This window comes from Macrobrachium nipponense, chromosome 15, assembly GCF_015104395.2.
Source record: "Macrobrachium nipponense isolate FS-2020 chromosome 15, ASM1510439v2, whole genome shotgun sequence".
In the NCBI taxonomy this organism is placed as follows: Eukaryota; Metazoa; Arthropoda; class Malacostraca; order Decapoda; family Palaemonidae; genus Macrobrachium; species Macrobrachium nipponense.
In genome coordinates this window covers 22,039,037-22,044,433 of record NC_087208.1, presented here as the reverse complement: position 1 = coordinate 22,044,433, position 5,397 = coordinate 22,039,037, and the positions used below count along the sequence as shown (strand labels likewise).

The window sequence follows — 5,397 nt, the reverse complement described above, 5'->3', positions numbered from 1 at the left end:
TTCTAAAAGTCATTTTTTTGCTAGATATGAATTTTTTCAATATGGTCAAAAAATAAAAAACCCTATAAATCAGGAGAAAAAATTTATAAAAAAAAATACGAAACAAAATTTGGAAAAAAAGGGCTCTATTTGATTGTTCTTATTAATGTCTTTCTGAGTTATATACCAAATTCCAATGTTATAGCTTTAAAACTAAGTGAGAAGATAGATTTTGAAGGTCAATAAGTATAGTTTTGAGATACAGGCGTTCAAAGTTTTCCTTCGTATTTCTATAAAGACAATATTAATAAATAATGATTATTATGAATGTATATTTGTTTTTTGTGTATTAATAAACCAAAACTATTTTATTTATCATAATTTAATCATAAATGATGATCCCTTTGCTCATATATCGCAGCCTGGGGCACTGATTGAGGCAAGATGGGGCACTCCTTCCTACGCAATTCTCTCTCTCCCCTTCACTAACTCTGCTTATTACAGCGAATTTTCTTCTGTGTGTTAGCGAGATGTTTTCCTTGTATTTTCCTCTTTGGCATGATGAAATTCTTGCCCGAAACAAAGATAAACAAACGTAATTGCAAGAGAATGTCAAGAGGTGAAACTCGAAGGCGTACATTTTTTTTACAAAGACAATTTAATAAATCATGATTATTATGAATTTCATATTCCATTTTGGGTATTAAAAAACCAAAACTTTGTTATTTATCATAAATGAAGATCTCTTTGCTCAAAGATCGTAGCCTTAGGCACAGTGTGACGTGTGCTGTCAAGCAAGACGGGGGCGTTACTAAGCAACCCTCCCCTCTCTCTTCACTAACTACGCATATATTATGATATTCTGTAATAATACTTGAGCGATTTTTCTTCGTCTGTATATTAGCGAGATGTTTCCCTTGTCTTTTCCTCATTGGCATGATGAAATTCTTGCCGAAACATACATAAACATACGTGAAAGCAGGCGAATGTCAGACGTGAAATGGAACGTGTAGACTACTTGACGTCTGTGATCGCACTAAGGACTGGAGTCGACTTGGTAAGTTGGTAGCTTGAGCCTGCCCTGAAGTCTCCTTCTCGACTCGGGGAATGTCTACAGATGCCATTTCTCCCAATTTCTTTGACAATAATTATCAAAATTTACGATAATAGAAGAAATATTGCATTTTCTTGTACGGATCAATGTTTTAGGCTTATTGAGTTACGTTTACTAATTACCCTGTAACTACGAAAGTAAGAGGAATTTTGAGGAAATATTTCGTATACGTATTCTCAATTGCCATATGAAGCTCCATGAATTTTTTCATGACTTTGCATTTTTCGCCCTATACCTCCATATATAGAGGTTCCGGCCGGCCCCCTTAACAAAATGAAAAGATGCTGATTGTTCCAATACATGTTTATTAGTGAACTAAATTATGAAAAACCATAATGAAATCAAATCTTATATAAACTTATCCTTGTACGAGATGAATTTTAACAAAATGAAAAGATTCAGAAGAATATACTAAATAAACGTAAATACATAAATCATGAATGAGCAATATATGTTCAAATGTACCTCATTCTGACAAAAATACGTAATGCGAAAAAGCATTTATTACTAATATAAGTAAATTAGAGTGTAACTGTCTCTTGGATCATTCATATGAATTATACCTATGCATTTGGGTTAAAGTTACCAAAATATCTTCCTGCATCAAGTGTTCCATCCACAGGATTACCCGAATTATCTTTCACCGAACTGTGCGACATAGGTGTATAGTTCCTTGCAGCCATGTTGGGTATTGATTGTGGTACAAGCATCTCTATAATCACTGTGATGACCCCATCGTACTGCGATGGGTGGGTTGGAATGGAAACCCATAGGGACTAGGTGCATATTTCACTGGTATCACTACTTGGTGTCCAACATCGAATTTCATCCGAATTTCTTGCGGGATGGGATGTATCTGCACAGACTGTCGATGCAGGTTTCCACAAAGTCCTTCGAAGACAATATCGTTTATTCCCTTCTTAGCAAGTAGCAGTTGTTTAGGATCCATTTTAGATAAATCATTGGCCCAAGCTTTAGCCATTGTGAGAAATTCATTTTCAGGTTTCTGAAGATGTTCACAAGCTAGTGCTATCAGTTCGTCTTGGCGATTAGAAACCTTTGCCAATTTCTTACGCTTTGCAGGTTGAGCTGGAACAGGATGTAGGTTCGTACTTTCATTTACCCTGTCTTGTACAGTTGTGCCTTCCTGGTCATCGTCAATCTGAAATTAAAAAATACATTTTTTATTTTCCAGATGCCGCAAACTGCTGAAGAATGGAAAGAATTGAGCAACTATTTCAATAAACATTGGAATATAGGTACCACATTGTGTTGGGGGCATTCGACGGCAAACACGTCTCAATTAAAAACCAATTGCCTCTGGATCATTTTACCTTAACTATAAGAAACATTTCAGTATCGTACTGCTAGCAGTTGTCAATGCCAAATACGAATTTATAATGGTCGATGCTGCAATGAACGAACGTGTTTCAGATGGAGGTGTAATGAGCCATACAAAATTTGGTTTGGTTCTTTGAGGAACATGGCGAATTTAACAGCTACCAGGAGCCGAACTGTTGCATGAAGGAGACTCTATTGATGTGCCTTACTTTTCGTGCCGACGAGGCTTTTGCAATGAATGAAAATCTCCTTAAACCCTACAGTGCAATGGGAAACGACGTTTTGGACCAGGAAAGAAGGATTTTCAATTATCGTTTAGGCAGGGGACGACGTATAGTTGAAAATGTGTTCGGAATACTTGTTTCAAGATTTGGTGTATTCCAGAGGCCAATGATGCTTTCGCCAGAAAAAGCAACGACTGTCACATTAACATGTTGTTATCTACATAACTTTTTAAGGCAACAATCAACCCGATGCATGGCTCCGGGAAGCGTGGATCGGGAGGACAATGTCACACATGAGCTTCATAGTGGGGAATGGCGTACTAAACAGAGAGAACTAACAGCCCTACGTCCCACATTCAGCAGGAATACGCCAGAAAAGCGAAGTTTACTCGAGAAACTATGAAGCACTATTTTTCCAGCCTTGGATCGGTTCCTTGGTAGTTACAATTGGTTTCATAGAAGCAAGCAAAGTGGAAGCAATGTAATTCTTTTATTTATTGATTATTTGTTTCTTTTAACACTTATATAGGCTTCTGAATAGTCTGTCTGTCACACTATGCGTTTTTTGACGGACGGCGAAAGCGCCGGCGCGGATGCATCGTCTTTGATGGTGATAGATGAGACCAACCAATGATTTTAGGATTTTTTTTAGGGTGGGCAGTATAGCCCAACCTTATATAAATCCAAAAATCATTCATTTGTTTGCTCTATCACCATTAAAGACGATGCATCCATTTTTGCCGTCCGACAAAAACCCATAATGTGACATCGGCCTAACGGTATTTTACTTTTATATGCAAATAGACATGAATAACTATGAAATTTGTATAAATACCTTATTACGTTGGATAAGCTATGCAACAGTCATTGAATGCAACTAAATAAAGTATGCTTAATAATTTCACAAAAACCCATAGTGTGACATCGGCCTAACGGTATTTTACTTTTAGACGCAAATAGACATAAATAACTATGAAATTTGTATAAACCTATATGTTAGATAAGCTATGCAACATTCATTTGAATGCAACTAAATAAAAGTATGCTTAATAATTCACTTACCTCTTCAGTCGATTGTTTTGTGGCTTCGTGAAGAAGCCGGTGTTTCATGGTCACTCAGGAACCAAGAGCATCGAAACACCATAGTGACGGGCTTCATATATTTCATCTGCTCCTGCTCCAGATCGCTTGAGTCTTTAATTATTTTTTTTTTTTTTTTTTTATTCTTTTCGGAAGCTCGTCCGCAGTGAGTTTTATTTTTTTCTTCTTCAGCTCCTCCTTCGTCCCTTCCGGATAATAATCACGGAATTTCTGTAGAAGAGTCTCATATGCCATATCTTTTTTATTTCTGTCACTATAACAGTCACTTTTAATGTTCCAAAGTTGTGGTAAACTTCTATAAACATCAATAAGCTCAAGAAGAAATTTCTTTTCATGTTTTGTTGGAGCCATGATGACGATGAGCGGCGCACGTCCTCCTCAGATTAGTGCAAATTATTGCTAGGTACCACACACGCACAAATTATTTGACGTTGGCTCAAAAAATATCTACTGAAATCAGATCAGTAAAAAATTTGACATCAAACTTTTTAGGCCATCAAATTACGCCACACACGATCAATTCATGTCAAATAATTTGACACAAAAAATTGGACAAAAATTTGAGCGTGTGTGGGCCGCTTAGGGAACGGGAGTTTATCTCTCTAGGGCACCACGCGGCACCAGTAGTGTCCGGTTGTTTCAAGCACTTATTGTGGAGTTGCCAGATTTTACTATTTCAAACCGCTTATTTGCCAGATAGAAACGGCAGAAGTCACCATAATAAGCTGTCTCCGAAAAGTTTCGAAAAATGTAGCAGAAGTTTTTTGAGTGATTGTACTTACATGAAGCATAGTGAGTAATTTCTATATTAAAAGGGCTACAGGTTCAAAAGAAATGAATTTTGGGGAATGGGGATTTCTGCGGGTTTTGGGGGATTTTTTATCATGAGTTTTGGGGATTTTTCCCATATAGATTACGAACCGCGAAGAAAGAACTACAAAAACCTTCGTAAGGGGCCACATGAAATAGTTGGGTGCGATTTTACCCAATGAAATTGATATTGGAAATAAATAGGAAACCTTGTTTCATACGTGAGGAAAAACATAAAAGTTAATAAAAGAAGGAATAACCACAGCTGAAATAAAAATAAAAAACTACAGCGTAGACCTGCACTCGATCATCGATGTCCTTTCCCAGCGTCCCCGTCACTCCCCATGGCCGTGAGTCCGCAACCCTCCGTTTGATCGTCATTGAAAACTGTAATAAGAAAGGCTACGCCGTAAATATAATTTTGGCGGAGGTTTTGGTAGGTAAAGAAAAACGTAGTTATTTTTCTTTCTGTGAAACTATGTATGACAACTCCATCCCTACACTTGTTTCAGTCTTTCTAGGCTATCACCTGGTTTCCTTCTGATTCAACCAAGCTTAGGACTAGGCCTAGGCCAATTAACTTTAGGCGAATTCTTGATTTATCGGTAATGATGCAATAGGTATGTTTGTGATTACAGAAATACAGCGGTTGCATGAGCATTTCTCATTGCAGCTGCTGTATATGGCCTGTCAGACTTGGAACCAGACTTGGTAACGAGGTACTGCCCTCTACTAGGCTAGTTAAACTTTAGCTAGGGGTCGAGGAGTGAAACCGAGCCCCCACCATGCAACACCACCACCGCCACCACTACCACGATCACAATCACC

At 37.6% G+C, this 5,397-nt stretch overlaps 1 pseudogene; it reads right to left on the bottom strand.

Moving 5' to 3' along the window:
* Positions 1-766: 766 nt before the first annotated feature.
* On the bottom strand, positions 767-4,110 carry LOC135226634 (uncharacterized; annotated as a pseudogene).
* Between the last annotated feature and the right edge of the window lie 1,287 nt (positions 4,111-5,397).